Here is an 18,102-nt window from a genome sequence, read left to right on the forward strand (position 1 = left end):
AGGAGTGAATGTAAATGGAAAATAGGAAAGCCATAGCAACACATTCCAGTAAAGACACCTAGCAGGCATTCAAGGAGTGAATGTAAAGGCCAAATAGTGAAGCCATAGCAACAAACTGCAAGAGCCACTGCTGTATACCAGTTACTCCACAAGTCCCACAGGAGAACACATACTCCCATTTAAACAGTATTAGTATTATTAGGTGTCAGTTAACATACACACTGAGAAGAATAAACTGGAGGAAGCAATAGTCAGGTGTCAGTACAACATGCATTTCAGTGCCTATAACACAGCCTGAAATATGAGAGACATACCAACCTTAACACTCACAGAACAGTGTCCACAGCATACCAGCATGGTCCCCACCTTGAAAATCTGAAAGGGCTATGCCTACCTAACCTATCATTTTATAGCACTGTCCTGAAATCACAGTGAGAACTGCAATTACCACACAGCAGGCTGCATGCAATTAGTAAATGCTGGCTAACAATTGGTGCAGAGGCCATCACATGCACATGTGCATATACCTACAAAAGCAGCCTGTACCCCAAGTCCACACATGCAATACTTTCATTGCAACATCCAGAGGGAGAGAGAGAGAGAGAGAGAGAAACAGAAAAACAGAAAAAGACACAGAGACAGCCACCGAAAATAAAACAATACAAAACAGCAAGCTAACCAGCAGCAGGCCACCAAGCAGCAAGCCATCACAAACAGCAGTGACAAACAAAGGTAATGTAAACTAATAATGTAATAGTCTACATACTGTGAACCCTCCATATGTGTTAGCAGTCTGTATCTATATATATATATATATATATATATGAAGATGTGCATAGGACAGGGGACATACTGCAACTGTTAGTGAAGGCTGGACATACATATGTATGTGAAGGTTGCTATGTGCACATATCAATGTAGGTTGTAGTGTAACGTACAATGTAGGTTTTACAGTAATGGATGTTTAGCAGTATGTTAGTGTGTGTATCCGTATGTGTAAATAAAAAGGTATATATATATATATATATATATATATATATATATATATATATATATATATATATATTATATGTATATGTATGTATATTTATATATGTATCTATATATAATATGCATATATGTATACATAGATGGAGAGGGATGTAGAAATAGATAGACATATATAGATAGATAGATAGATAGATAGATAGATAGAATATGTATATACATATATATGTAATAGACACATACATATATAGACATATATAGATACATACACATATACAGACAGATATGAATGTCTAAAGATATGTATGTATATGAATATCTCTCTCTCTCTCTCTCTCTCTCTCTATATATATATATATATATAGATGTATACATATATATATATACTGAGAGAGGCACATGTGTGCAGATGTATTGCAACAGGTGCCTGGTGACAAAGGCATGGACTGAACACCAGTGTGGATACTGGAGTACCATACCCCATTCCAAAACACTTACACAACTAACCACCACATATGTTATTGCCTGCCTACTACTGGATGTGTCAGGAGGGAACATGGGAAACAAGTGTACAATAGCCTCCCCTTTGATATTCACAGTGGCACACTAGTCTTGTAATACCTGTACATGGTACGTGTCAGCAGAAATGGTGTGTCAGCTAGGGAAATGTCGGTCACTGTACCCCTCTACACCTCACAATGTCCTACACGGTATGTACCTCCCATGACAACTACAGAAAGGGAGAAGGACACAGTCATACCCAACAAACAGTGATAATGCCCTCAAACACATTACCTATGCAGAGTGACTGACAAAACCACAGATAGAGTGCCTCTCATACTACCTACACAGAGGTTACCACTGCTGGATATACATAGTTAAGTCATACCCATAACAGTTGTCTAACAACCATGGTAACACCTTACAATATCCCCAGCCTAAATGACCTATGTCTGTCATCCTTGGCACCGCAGTAAAGAGCACATGGTGGAGGTACAGGTTCCTACCCACAAATAAGCTATACCCTGGAGTAAACCACCTAGCATTAAGAAGCAAGGCTCCCCATTAGTAGATGTCAGACATACCCCTGTTGAATGTTATGCAGATAGGTAATATGCCATATGAGTCACCCTGTGTAACTGTTTGACAGGAGCAAGTACAATCACATTACATGTGTCCCAAGGGGCGAGGTAGCATAACAGTATGTTGCTGTAGGCCCAGGGCCAATAGCATACTGCCTGCCTATAACACAATGCACACACACATGTACTCATTGCAATACCAACTATGTGAGGTGGAATGAGTGTGCCACTGACTGTGTGCAAGGTCTGTAATGGTGTGATTGCTCAGCATGACTTTGTGTCTGTCATGGTAGTGTGTGTCCTTGGTGTGAGGCCAGAGAAAGATGTGTCAGGTATTGGGATACAAACATACTACATTGCCATATGTTGTGCTGTGGTACCCTGTGTGTGACTGCAGTGTAGGTATGGTTATGGCAACAAAGACTATGGTGTATTATCAGTGAAATTTGTACTGTGCATTGCATGCATTGCATGGGTTGACAATGTTCCCCATACATTACCTTGATACAAATCCCCAGTGTGAGGCTGTGCATTGGACCTCAAACAGTGTGCCGACTGCTGGAGTATACTTGTTTGTTGTATGGAGTGTGCCAGGCACTGTCACACAGTTGTTGGCTGAGCACTGATATGTGATTATTTACATGTGTATCCCCCAATAGACAGACAGATGCTATATATGGCAGTTCAGTGATATCACTACAGTAGAGTATTATGTGTGCCATATCACTTGCTCACATATTTTTCTTTGCCTTCCAGGGCGATGGTGCACCAGTGCAACCCCACGTACTCTGCTGCAGAGGAAGAGGAGATACACCAGTGCCTGGTGCGGGATGTTGCCACACTCTTTTCCTGCACCAGCCAGAACCAGCAGGAGAGGGCTGCACTGTGGCAAGACCTTGTCCGTCGGGTAAATGACATAGGCATGCATAACTGGACATATGAGCAGGTACGCCATCACTGCAGTAATTTAATTAGAAATGTCCGTCAGTGTGCGTCTGATATCCACAGGCAACAGCTTGCCACAGGTGGTGGGGCGGCTATGCACCCCCTCCTCACCAGACTGGAGGGGCTCCTCCTAAGTGTTGTGGCTCCAACCCAACAACAACATCTGCACACATATGTAATGATGGAGGCTGGAGCCACCCAGCATGAGGACTTGGAGCATGCAGGTAACACGCCATATCTATAGTTGACTGTTCTCTACACTGGTAGTTTATGCATGTGTGAGGTGTGTACTGTGTTTTTAGCTGTTATCCTGGTAATTATTGTGCAACAGTGATATTCTCAATATCAGCAGTAGACCTGTGAAAGCCAACTGTTGTACTACTGAACTGTATCATACTCACAGTATCAATGGCACAGTTGTGCCCACTGACAATAAATGTTTTATTTGTGCAGGTCCCTCTGGTGTAACAGCAAGGCAGCCAATCCATGCTGGTGAGTGTGTAATAACAATCCTTTAATACTAATGATAATAATAGTAATAATACCCTCAAATGGTATTGCTATGTTTGATTGCAGGTGTGTTTGTGTCTGTGTGTTTGTGTCTCATGTACTGAGTAGTGTGCATGTGTGCATGTGTGCATGTGCCCATGTGCCCATGTGCGCATGTGCGCATGTGTGCATGTGTGCATGTGTGCATGTGCCCATGTGTGCATGTGTGCATGTGCCCATGTGCCCATGTGTGCATGTGTGCATGTGCCCATATGCCCATGTGCACATGTGTGCATGCGTGCATGCGTGCATGTGTGCATGTGTGCATGTGTGCATGTGCCCATGTGTGCATGTGCCCGTGTGCATCTGTGGTAACATTGTGTACACATTGTAAACTGTGTTTCCTGTCTTCCTCTCACAGGTTCTGATGTTGCTCTGGTGGTGTGCAGCAGGGAACCTAAATCCACTGCTGGGGATAGTGATAATGATGATACCTGTGTAATGGCACAGGGAGGTGTGCCAGGGTCCGTTGTTGGTCAGCCAATCGACAGTACACAGCTGTCAACCCCATCAATGTGCACAGTCATCTTGCCAATACATCCATTGTCACCAATGTCCCTAGGTGATGGACAGCATGCAGTGGGCATTGACCAGGGTAATGTGGTATCAGTGGCACATGCATCCCCTCACAGCAGCCATGGCCAGAGTCCTGACATGGTACCACACAGGTAGATGTCCAGGGGTTCTCGTGGGAGCATCTGTGGTCGTACTGCCCCTGTCAGATGTGCTCACAGAGGTCTTTCAACCTCAGCTATGTTCCGGGCTGTAATGCAGGCACAGTCACATATTGAACGGTACACCAGACAGGGTCTGAGGGAGCTGAGAGCACATCGCACTACTATGAATGACACTATGCGTGACGTTGCGGCTGGCATCCGTAATTTCACCGAGGTCATTGACAGACATTGGGGGGACACATTAGATCTATTCCACAACTACATGTCCATAAGCCAGGGCAACGCAGGACAGTTGAGGCGTCGACATGGACGTATGCCAGCAACAGCAGCAGCTGGCAGTCATTGCGGATGACAACAAACCCGCGGCCGCTCCCATAGTGCCAGTACCAGCCCCAGCAATGCTGGGTCTGTGCTGTCATCAGACCGCCCTAGGAGACCACGTGCACGTGGCTCTGGACAGTCCCAGCAGGGACATATCTCCAGTCATCAACCAACTGCTTCTGATGACAGTACCCAGTCTGACTTAGTACCTGATACTGTCTGTAGCACCCCTGCCAGGCACAGGTACCGTGTCTGTGGCCAGAGACAGTGATCTGTATGACCTGGCAGGTACAGTCTGTGGCTGTCCACAAATACCCGTATATGGCAGCCACGACGTGGAACTGTGTGCATGCATACACACATGCATAATGCTAACACCTAGGGCTAACACATACACGCACACACTGCATCAACATTGCCCCATCTTGTACTGTTGTCCCTCACTAACACACACACACATACATGTCGATTGGTTGTATCAGTGGCAGACTCAGGCATACCAAGTACACAACCTGTGCATATGATGAAACTGTGCCACCTCCTGCAATCTGTAACATTGATGCAGGAACCAGTTAACATGGTGCTGATGCACAGGGTGACTACATAGAAGTGTAGTAATATTATCATGTTGTCAACTGTACAGTGTAATGATATCATTGTGGGTATATCCCAGCATGCCTGATGCATTACCAGTATGATTGTCATTATATTGTTTGGTACACCCCTATTAATTACCATAGTGTAATGTCTGCACATCTTTGCATTCTGATGGTAAGGCTGTAAACAGAAGGCCACCTACATAGGTAGCACAGGGGATAAGAAAATGGAAGTAATGATACTCAATGATGGACATGTAAACCACAAGATGCATGCAGTCCAAACTCTACTCTGCATGGAGAATATTGATATCTGTGCAGTAATAGACAACAGGTTCAAGACTCCCAAGAGCACCCTAGCACTACCAGGTTACACCTCATACCATGCTTGACAGCCCCGAAACACAGAACTAACTATGACAGGAGGTGAGTCTCATTAAATGTCAAGGATACTGTGGTGGCAGGACAGGTAGCATACATCCTACTAAGTTGGGAACTGCTGATTGAGGGCTCAGTGTCTGTTATTCTAAATGTGTATTAGTTCTGGTTTAAGCACTTGGGCTTCAGGCCAGTTATTTTACATTACGAAGGTTCATGGTCTGCACTCTTGTTGGAGGAGAGGCTGGACTCTGCCCGTCTGAGCTGGGAATTTCTGGCTAAAAGCTTATAGTGCCTGCATATTTGAACTGTTTCTTACTGAAATTGGTACACCTTGTTTTCTGTAGCATAGACTACATCCAGGCCTGCTGAATGAAGCTTTGTTTGTATGCTTGTTTGCTTGTTATTTCCCTGAAACACTAATTCCACCTGAAACACAGCTTTACAGCGCCTCTGTGGATCCCTAGTGACATCTGCATTGCTTACTGTACGTATTTCCTTGTTTCACTTGACAGAAAGTTACTGTTTGTCATTTTTGCATTTAAGTTACCTGTAACACATTGCATTTGAGTTACCTGGCACTTGCTCACTAAAGCATTTATATATGCCAGCACTAACAAATTAAAAGCACTACACCCTCACAAACTCACCTTGAGTACCTTGTTCCCCATTGGCCCTTTTTATTGTTAATTATAAAGGAATTCCCAATACTATTCTAGCATGTCCAAAGGTCAGTTGTCAATTTCCTCTCCGGTCCAGCTGGTGAATCCGGGAATCTAGAGGCAATGTTACAACTGCCTCATGCACACAGACAACCCTCTCCTCCTCCCAACAAATTCCAACACATGTGAGAGATGCAACCATATAGCCAAACTGCAGGCTAAGCTCTCTCAACTCAGTACTGGCAAAAGCTGTCAGGAGGAGAAGGAAACCACAGTCACTACAATTCCAGTCTCACATAGACCTACCACGACAACAATCCAAACACTTAAACATACAAAAACATACTCGGGGTCTTTAAATAAAATTCTGCCTAAGCAGCAGATACCTCCAAAGCAGACACACAAGCAACCGCTACCCCAGAACAGAAAACATGCAACACATAGCTCACAAAGCCAGTGTGCCGAACAGTCACAGCCCTTAAGGCTAAACAACATACCTGATACACTTGTAATAGGTGCCTCTATCATCAGGTACACTGACGTCCTGCTCACCAGGCTGAACAAGGAGAAGGTCACGGTGAGATGCCTGTCAGGTGCTATGATCCGCCACATAACACAAGCACACAGGTCACTCCAAGGCATGTACAAATATGACTCAGTTAGTGTCCATGCCAGTGTGAATGACCTGAGACGTACCTCCCTGGACTACATGATAAGAGACATAGAGGAGCTCTCTGAGCATGTGGCCCAGGCTGGTATGACCCTGACCTTGAGTAGCATCTTACCCTCACCAAGAATGATGCCACAATATGAAGACAAGATGATCAATTTCAACAATTGGCTTAAGTTTCGGTGTCATTCAAAGGGGATCCAACGCCTGTCAGCCTGGGATGCCATGCTCGACAAGCCACGATGCTTTGCTAGGGAAAGCTTGCACCTGTCACCCATGGGCTTTTGGATATTGGCAAAGGCTCTTGCTACCCCCATAGTGCCTTTTGTAGGCAAGGCTCAAAAGACAAAAACCACCTCCATAGGTATCACAAGGGATAGGAAACTAATAGTAATGCTACTCAATGCCAGCAGTGTAAACCTCAAGATGCATGCACTGGAAACTGTCCTTAGCATGGAGAACATCAATATCTGTGCAGTAACAGAATCCTGGTTCAAGGCTCCCAAAAGCACCCCAGCACTGCCAGATTATACCTCATACCATGCTTGTCGGCCCTAAAACTTGCACCGAAACAGAACAGGAGGGGGAGTATCAATATTCATCAAAGATACACACACCTCCAGGTTGGTGGCACAGCACTAAGCATCAGAGACTATCCATGTGCAACTAACAGTGGGTAAAACTGCCTTCCAGTTCATAGCCTGGCACACACCACCCTCCCAAACCCAGGAACCCCACTTGGCCTTCCTGAGAACACTGAAAATATGAAGGTCTCTCCAAACACCATTAAATTGGTGGACTGCAAATACCCAAACATAGACTGGGAGCATTACTCTAGCTCCAACACCCTAGCTCAAAGGTTCCTAGCATTTATGCACTTAAATGCTATGGAACGACTTGTTACCACTCCCACAAGAGGGGGAAACATGCAGGACCTGTTCATCACCAACATGGGGACTCTATGCTCCAGACCAGATGTGTACCCCTCACTGGTAAGATCAGACCATAAACCAATCTCACTGGATATTCGCATCCCAACCCCAACTCCTGCCCACAAAACCACAGTGTAAAACTTCTCTACAGCAAATTCCACACCCCTCAAAACTGAGGTGGAATACTTCAAAGCCCCAGGGCCTGTGGAAAATACGGCCTAGACCACAGAATCCTTTATAAATGCATTCTATGAACACCTTCAGGAATGTATGGATCATGCAATCCCAAATAAAAACAAGACCCAATCCTACAAAGGCAGATGTCCTGTCTGGTGGACCACAGCCATAACCAAACTATACAATAGAAGGAGGAAGCTACTTACATGATAGAGAAAAACCTTAAAAAGGGGAGGCATCTCTGTTCAGTGTTAGCAAAATACTACGGGCACTCATAAAATTGTCTAAGGACAGCTTTGAGAGATGAAATGCAAAGGACACTAAGGATAATCACAAGGCTTTCTTCAGTTATGCAAGGAACCTGGGTGGGAATTCCCAGATATGCTCAGAATTAGTCCAAAATGACAAAAGACTACACCGAACCCACAGACATTGCCAACATCCTAGCTAACAGGTTCAGCACAACCCCCCCCTCCCCACCAGAAGGGCAAATATCTATCCCAGCAGAGTGATGCCCCCCTGACATCTCAGATGCTCAGGTAAGAGCCGCCCTCTCCAAAGCAAATAACACAGCATCAATGGGACCAGATGGTCTCCCAAGCTGCATCCTACATGAACTCCAAGATGAGCTAAACCCAAACATAAAACTACTGCTCAATCTCAGCCTTACCACAGGTTATGTACCCAAAGAGTGGCGTACAGCAACAGTGGTCCCTCTCCACAAAGGTGGTGCCTCAACGGATCCTGGAAACTATCGCCCCATAAGCCTGACTAGCTTGGTCTGCAAAGCTATGGAAAGGATCATCATGGACCTCATACATAAAGATATTGGCAACCTACAGACACAGGATCCTACCCAGTGTGACTTTAAGGCCAGATACTGCCTCTTACACCTGGTTGCTTTCTTTGAAACAGTCACCAAGGCCATTGACAAGGGGAAGATGGTCCACACAGCCTACCTGGACCTCGCAAAAGCCTGCGATACAATACCCCACTTGGGCATAATAGATAAGCTCACCAGCTTAAATATACACCCCTATGTCACTAGATAGGTTGCAAACTGGCTCAAGGACAGAACCCACATGGTTAGAATTGCTGGAGCCATGTCAGACTCCAAACCAGTTACAAGTGGTGTCCCACAAGGCTCAGTCCTGGGTGCTCTCCTGTTTGGTATATATGTCTCGGAGGTACAGGCCAACACGGAAGGACTGTGGCTGACCAAGTTCATGGATGACCGCAAACTGGGCACTATAATTGACTCTCCAGCCGACACAACCATCCTCCAAAAGGGCCTCATAGAAACAGACAACTGGTGCCAGAGCCAGGCCTCAAGTTAAATGCCACAATGTGTATAGTCATCCCCTTTGGCAAAAACAAAGTGGCCACAAATGACCACATAGGTGGTAATCCATTACATACAGAAGAAGTAGTTAGGTACATGGGGACAGAAGTTGATAGCAATCTCTCATTTGATGACCACGTGGCCAAAGTGGTTAGAAAAACATTTTATATAGCCCACCTAATCATGACAGGATTCACATCTAGATCAGGGGAGGTCATCATGCCTCTTTACTCATCCCTCATCAGGACCATAATTGAATACAATGCCCCTTTTGGGATGTACCTTACGAGACACCTGCAGCAACTGGAAAGACCACAAAAGTACCTCACCAAGAGGATCAAAGGGCTCAAACAGATGCCATATGCTGCCCGGTTAACATAACTCCATACTCAGTGGCATACGGCCTGCTCAGAGGCGATCTGTGCCAGACGTATAATGCCATGTCCAACCTGGAAGTAATGGACATGCTGCACCTCAGAAAATCAAACTCCCTTCGAGCTTTGCGCTCGAGAGACTTGAACCTCAGCACTGACATCAATGGGAAATGCTGGAGGGACAGATTCATAACCCAGAGGCTCCCTTCACTCTGGAATAAAATCCCAGTCCAGGTTAGGCAGAGTCCCTCATTGACTCTCTTCAAGAGGAATCATGATGAGTGGATGGTGGATTGTAGGTGTACCCCGGGTATGACTTCTGTGTCAATGTTAGAAGCACAGTATACTAACCTCAGAAAAGGGCATAGCAACATTAATCTAAACTGGGTGGTGAAAGCCAAACACACTCTGGCTTGGCTTATAAATGCCCTAGGGCAGATAGCCTAGTATGAACCTATGAACCTATGAACCTATACCCACACCCCCAGTTTGTTGCCACAGTGTGATGCATCACAGACTATCCACATGCAGCTAACAGTGGGTTAAACTGACTTCCAGTTCATAGCCTACTATGGACCACCCTCCTAAACCCAGGTAACCCACTTGGCCTACTTAAGAAAACATGAATATCTGCAGGTGTCTCCAAACAACAATATATTGGGCAGCTTCATTTACCCACACATAGACTGGGAGCATTACTGTAGCTCCAACACCCTAGGTGTAAGGTTCCTAGAATCCATACACTCAATTGCTATGGAACAACTTATTATCACTCCCACAAGAGGGGAAAACATGCTGCACCTGATCATCACCAACATGTGGACTATATGCTCCAGACCAGAAGTGTATCCCTCGCTGGTAAGATGACACCATAGACTACTCTCACTGTATATTCACATACCAAATGCAGCCCCTGCACAGAAAACCACAGTCATAAAGTTGTGTAATGCAAATTCCATGTAGTCACATGAGGCAGGCTTCAGACATGGGAACAATTTAAGGTCACAGGTACATTTGTCTATGTGTCACACACATACCTCATGTGTGCATTGACATTACTGATATAATCTATGTCATACAATATTAAGAGCAACACCCCACACACATGGACAAACTGTGTGACAAAAACACACATGGCATTTGTAGGATTCAAACCCCTACCTAACTATGTTATGATACTTAGAAGGTGCATTAGCAGAGCACGCTATTTGCATTGCTGGGAAGTTTCTCTTCTCCTGCTATACTTATAGGGTGCTGACATCATCAGTGTTTAGAAAGAGGAATGTGCATCATGTAGTGTGTCCTTCTAGTTGTCAAAAGGGCCATTTTTTTTCACTCAGAATCGCAAACACACTAATCCCCTTTACCCAAACTGAGCATTTGCAGGATTCAAACCCCTACTTAACTATGTTATGACACTTGGAGAGAGACGCATTAACAGAGCGCGCTATTTGCATTACTGGGGAGGTTGCCCTTCTCCTGCTATACTTATAGGGTGCTGACATCATCAGTGTTTAGAAAGAGTAATGTGCATCATGTAGTGTGTTCTTCTAGTTGTCAAAAGGCACATTTCTTTCACACAAACTAACACCCCTCACCCAAACACACTGAGCATTTGCAGGATTTAAACCCCTATCTAACTATATTATGACACTTGAGAGAGATGCATTAGCAGAGCGCGCTATTCGCATTACTGGGAGATTTCCCTTCTCCTGCTATACTTATAGGGTGCTGACATCATCAGTGTTTAGAAAAAGGAATGTGCATCATGTAGTGTATTCTTCTAATTGTCAAAAGGGACATTTCTTTCACACAGAATTGCACACACACTAACCCCCCTCATCCAAACACACTGAGCATTTGCAGGATTTAAACCCCTACCTAACTATGTTATGACACTTGAGAGAAACACATTAGCAGAGCACGCTATTCGAATTACTGGGGATCTGTTTTTCTCCTGCAGTATTTATAGGGTGTTGACATCATTATTTATATAGAAGTATGTACATCTATTACTATCTGTCAGTTAAGGGGATAGCATATATATGCATTAACAGCCGCCTACTTCAGGGTCAGATATGCACATCAGCACTGCCAGGTTATGTTTTATACCATGCTTCGTGACCACAGGACCTGTAACACACAACACAACCAGTTCAGACCACCCCTCCCATATCTAGGACACACACTTTGCTTCCCTGGGAACAGTGTAGGATATGAAGGTGTTCACATACACCATTACAGTGGTTAATGTCAGGTACACGTATATTGTGTGGGGGAACTACTCAGGCCTCAACAACATCACCCTACAGCCACTACAATTTGTGAATCCATGTGCTATGGCAGGACCACTCATTACAGCCACAAGGGGGGATACATATTGGACCTGACCATCTGCAACATGGGGACTCTATGTTCCACACCAGAGGTAGACCACCATTGTTAATATCTGACCATACCCAACTTTCCCTGGGCATCCATATCCCATCTCCACCCCCAGGCAAGGGAGTCACTGCAAACAAAGTATTTATCAAAAGCAGACTTTGCACTTGTGAAGACTGGGGTGGAAGACTTCAAAGGACCCATGCTGGGGGATTATACAGGCCACTCTGCATAATCCTTGACAATTGCATTCTATGAGCATCTGGAAGGTTTGCATTGATCATGCTATCAGAAATAAACCCATGACTCCTCCACAACAGGAGACCTGTCTGGTGTACACCAGCCATATATAAGCCTTACAATAGAAGGAGGGAGCTAATACATTACAGAGCAATATCCCACAGAGGGAGGATATCTCTGAACAGTATTGGCATGACACTTCAATCCCTCAAACTCATCACGTCAAAGTGTTGACAGTGAAATTGTCCAGACACTGCAGATAAGGCTCCCCTTAGTCTGTATTTGATGCCCAATTACTGTTATAAGTCCTTGCCAACCCTCTTCCAGCAAACACCAGCCACATGGATGTGACATTGCAAATTCAACCCCTGGGATCTCCACTGTGTCCCTGCTTGACAGAGGCACAGCACACTAGCCATAAACGGTGCCTTCTGTGACCTACTTTACAGAGGCACAGTAGCCTACTGTACTGGGGAGGCAGATGCCAAGCACACTCTGGCTAAGCTTGTATTCCCTAGGGCAAACAGCCTAGTATTGACCTCTACACCCATATGTTTAATTTTCAGATGCACAATATTTGTTGCTGATAAACTGTTTGCAGGTCTTTATTGCCATAGCTTTCCCTGTTTCTATGAACAACTTGTGTATCTGTGGAAGATGTTTGAATATGAGAGGGATCCACTATTTATCTTATGTCTCTGTAGTCATTTAACTGTGTGCACTGGGCAGATTGCTGTATTGTGGTTGGTTCCTGGATTAACACATACAAATACCAGATATGTGTGGCCAACTGCTAAACTGAGACATGGCCTAAGTGTGTGAGCATGCCCAGTTCAGGCTTTCCATGGCTTGTTGCCTGACATATCTCTCATTTATCAAAGTGTGCGAGCATGCCCAGTGTGAGCTTTCCATATGTTGAAATCTGCAGTCCACCACATTTGTGGTTGTGTGTGTACTTCAACAATATTTCACATTTATAGTTGTGTGTTGGGAGTCATGTTGTGTACTTACTGCCCAACTGCTTTGTGTCTGAACCCAACAGGGATTATACTGTGCCTGCAGGGTTTCCATGGGATAGTTTGCATACAGTTGTCAACATCCTTTCATACTGACCAAGCACTGTAATATCGTATAGTGTAGTGGTTCAGTACTTTCACTGTGGTGGACAGTATCCTGGGTTTCAGTCCTATCACTGCTTTAAATATTCATAGTGAGCACACCAGACTGGTTAAGGGCCAGTTGTGCACATATGACCATGTTGCATATTGTTCAGATATGTTCTACTTAAACCAGGCTTGTCCAACATTGTTAGTGTATTCTGCAACTTGGGTGGACATTGACAAACACTAGCGATGTGCCCTAGGCCATTTCTACTGCTAGTCAGAGAGAGTGTTTGTCCTTCAACACACATTGTAACTGAATTTTGCCATGACATATTTCAAGGTTAGTATACTGTGCCTCTCTCTACCCATGACATAACAGTGATACCCAGGGTAAACCTACCATCTCCCTTCCACTCATCAAGATTCCTCTTGAGGAGAGTCAATGAGGGACTCTCTGGCTAACCTGTACTGGGAGTTTACTCAAGAGTGGAGGGAGCTTCTGGGTTATGGATCAATCACTACAGCATGTCCTATGTATGTCAGTGCTGGGGTTCAGGTCTCTCATGTGCATAGCTCACTGGCATTTAGATTGTACAAGGTGCAGCATGTTCATTGATTCCAGCTTGGACATGGCTTTATACATCAGGCACAGATTGCCTCTGGGCAGGCAGTATGGCACTGTGTGGAGCTGCAGTTTGTTTAATCAGGCAACACATGGCATCTGTTCGAGCTCTTTGATCCTCCTGGTGAGGTACTTTTGGGGTCTTTCCAGTTGCTGGAGGTGTCTGCTGAGGTACATCCCACAGGGGCCATTGTACTCAATTGTGAGGCTGATGAAGGATGACTGAAGAGGCACGATAACCTCCCCTGATCTAGATCTGACTACCATCATGATTAGTTGGGTACATGGTATGTTTCTGTAACGACTACAGCCACGTGGTTGTCAAATGCAAGATATCTATCAAATTGTGTCCCCAGGTCTCTTATTACTTCTAAAGTACAAAATGGGTTAACGCCTATGTGGTAATTGGTGGGCACTTACTGTTTATCCACAGGGGATGACTATACACTTTTCTGCAATTAGCTTGATGACATGGCTCTGGCACCAGTTGTCTGTTTCTATGTGGCCCTTTTGTAGGATGCTTGTGTCAGCTGGAGGGTCAGATATGGTGCCCAGTTTGTAGTCCTCTGCAAATGTGTTCAGACACAGTCCTTCCATGTTGGCCTGTACCTATGGGAAATATATACCAAACAAGGGAGGTCCCAGGACCGTGCCTTGTGGGATGCCAGTTGTAGCTGGTTTGTAGTCTGACATGGCTGCAGCATTTCTGACCATGTCAGTTCTGTCATTGGGTGGTTTGCAACCCATCTACTGACATAGGGGTTTATATTTAAGCTGGTGAGCTTATCTATAATGAACACGTGGGGTATTGTATAGAAGTTTTTGCAAGGTCCAGATAGGCTGTGTGGACCACATTCCCCTCATCAAGGGCCTTGATGACTGTTTTAAATGAGTCAAACATGTTTAAGGGGCAGGATCTGCCCTTAAGAAAGCCACGCTGGGTAGGGTCCAGTGTCTGTAGGTCCCCAATATCTTTATTTCTGAGGTCCATGATGATTCTTTCCATAGCTTTGCAGACCAAGCTTGTCAGGATTCTGGGGTGATAGTTTGCAGTATCCATTCCGGCACCACCTTGGTGGAGAGGGGCCACTGTTGCTGTACACTGAAATTGAGAAGTAGTGTTATTTGGCATTCCATTCTTCTTGGAGTTCATGTTGGACACAGCCCAGGACACCATCTCGTACCATTGATGCTGTGTGTTTTGCTTTGAAAATGCTGGCTGTTACCTCAGCATCTGCAATGTCAGGGGGCCAGCACTCTGCTGGGATAGATATTTGGCATTTTTTTTTTTGGGGGGGGGGGTTTGCACTGAACCTGTCAGGTTGGATGTTGGCAATGTATGTGGGTTTGGTGTATTGTTTGTAATATTTGGTAATTCAGAGCATACCTGTGAATTCCCAACAAGGCTCCTACCATCAGTTAAGAAAGCCTTGTGATTATCCTTAGTGTCCTGTACAATTTGTATCTTCATAGGTTCATAGGTTCATACTAGGCTATCTGCCCTAGGGCATTTATAAGCCTAGCCAGAGTGTGTGTGGCTTTCGCCACCCCTTGCTATGTGAATATTATGCCCATTTAGGGTTTACTTTACTGTGCCTCTGTCTAGACATGACACAGTGAAGACCCCCAGTGTAAATCTATGATCTCCCATCCATTTGGCAAGATTCCTGTTGAAGAGAGTCAGTGAGGGGCTCTGCCTAACATGGAGTGGGATTCTGTTCCAGAGTGTAGGGAGCCTCTGGGTTATGAATCTGTCCCTCCAGCACATCCTATTTATTTATGTGCTGAGGTTGACATCTCTCACGGCTCTGATGGATTTGGATTTTCTGAGGTGGAGCATGTCCATTAATTCTGTATTGGACATGGCCTTGTACATCAGGCATACATCCCCTCTGAGTATGCAGTATGTGACTGCATACAGCTGGGGTGTCGTCAGCCAGGCAGCATATGACAAATGTGTGAGACCCTTTATCCTCTTGGTGAGGTACTTTTGAGGTCTTTCTAACTGCTGCAGGTGTCGGGTAAGGTACATCCCAAATGGGGCATTGTACTCAATTATGGGTCTGATAAGAGAAGAGTATAGGGGCACAATGACCTCTCTTGATGTAGATGTGAATCCTTTCATGATAAGGTGGCCAATATAGAAGGTCTTCCTAGCCACGTTGGCAATGTGAGTGTCACATGAGAGGTTACTGTCCACTTGTGTCCCTAGGTCCCTGATTACGTCTTCCATACGTAATGGATTACCACCTATGTGGTCATTTGTGAGTACCTTGTTTGGTATTTGGAGAGACATTCATACTCTCCAGTGTCTTCAGGAAGGCTGAGTGGGGTTCCTGGGTTTGACAGGGTGGTCTGTAGCATGCTACAAACTGTACAGCAGTTTTGCCTATGGTTAGTTGCACATGGATGGTCTTTGATGCTTTCGTGCATGGTCAGTAACCTGGACGTGTGGGTATCTTTGCTGAATATGGATACTCCCCCTCCTTTTGTGGTTTGGTCCAGGTTTTGAGGCCGAAAAGTATGATATGAGGTATAACCTGGTAGTGCTGGGGTGCTCTCAGGAGCCTTGATGCAGGTTTTCGTCACTGCACAGACATCGATGTTCTCCATACTGGGGAGGGCCTCGACAGCATGCATTTTGAGGTTTAAACTTCTGGCATTGAGCAGCATTACCCTTATGTTTTTTCCACTTATGTTTTCTAGGGAGGTGGGTTTGTCTTTTCAGCCTTGCCTACAAAAGGCACTATGGAGGTGGCAAGAGCCTTAGCCAATATCCAGATGCCCAGGAGTGACAGGTGCAAGCCATCCCTGGCAAAGCAGCGTGGCTTGTCAAGCATAACATCCCAAGCAGACAGACATTGGATCCCCTTGGAATGACACCAGTAATTGAGCCACTTGTTAAAGCTGATCATTCTGTGTTTGTACTGTGGCATCATTCTTGGTGAGGGTAGGATGCTGCTCAGGGTCAGAGTCATACCGGCCTGGCCTACATAATTGGAGAGCTCCTCTATGTCTCTTTTTATGTAGTCCAGGGAGGTACGTCTCAGGTCATTCACACCAGCATGGACAATGACTGAGTCATATTTGTACTTGCTTTGGAGTGACCTGTGTGCTTGTGTTCTGTGGCGGATTGTAGCAGCCTACAGGCAGCTTACTGTACCCTTTTCCTTGTTCAGGCTGGTGAGCGGTACATCAGTGTGTCTGACTACGGAGTCACCTATTACAAGTGTATCAGGTATGTTGTTTGTCCTTACGGGCTGTGACTGTTTGGCACACTGACTTTGTGTACTATGTGTTGCATGTGCTATGTTTGGAGGCAGTGGTTGCTTGGGTGTCTGCTTTGGAGGCCTCTGTTGATTTGGTGGATTTTTAATTTAGAGCCTCTGGGAATGTTTTTGTGTGTTTATGTCTTTGGTTTGCAGTTGTGATAGGTCTATGTGAGACTAGGTTTGTGGTGTGTGTGGTTACCTTCTCCTCCTGACTAGTTTTGACAGTACTGAGTTGAGAGAGCTCAGCCTCCAGTTTGGATAAATGGTTGCATCTCTCACATATATTTGTATTTCTTGGAGGGGGGAGGGGGTTGTCTGTGTACATGGGGCAGCTGTAACATTACCCAAGATTCACAGATTCAACTTGTTGTAGCTGGCCTTAGTGGATTTTATGTGTGGCCATATTTTATTGCCATAATACTGATCAGAGATTACTTCCCTTTTTGGGTTTGCTCTATCATGTAGTAGCTTCCTCATTCTCTTGCATGGTTTGGTAATGGCTGGGGTCCACCATGCCAGATGCCTGCGTGTATGGTATTGGGCCTTGGTTTTATTTGGGATTGCATAATCCATGCATTCCTGACAGTGTTCATAGAATGCATTTATAAAGGGTTCTGAGGTGTGGCCCATATTTTCCACAGGCACAGGGCCTTTAATGGATTCCATATCAGTTTGGAGGAGTGCAACATTTCCTTTACACATGCTTTTCACTGTGGTTTTCTGGCCAGGGACTGTGGTCAGGATGTGAATATCCAGTGTGATTACTCTATGGTCTGATCTTACCAGTGAGG

The sequence above is a fragment of the Protopterus annectens genome, chromosome 3.part0 (genome assembly GCF_019279795.1).
Source record: "Protopterus annectens isolate FY-2018-M chromosome 3.part0, PAN1.0, whole genome shotgun sequence".
NCBI classification, from domain to species: Eukaryota; Metazoa; Chordata; order Ceratodontiformes; family Protopteridae; genus Protopterus; species Protopterus annectens.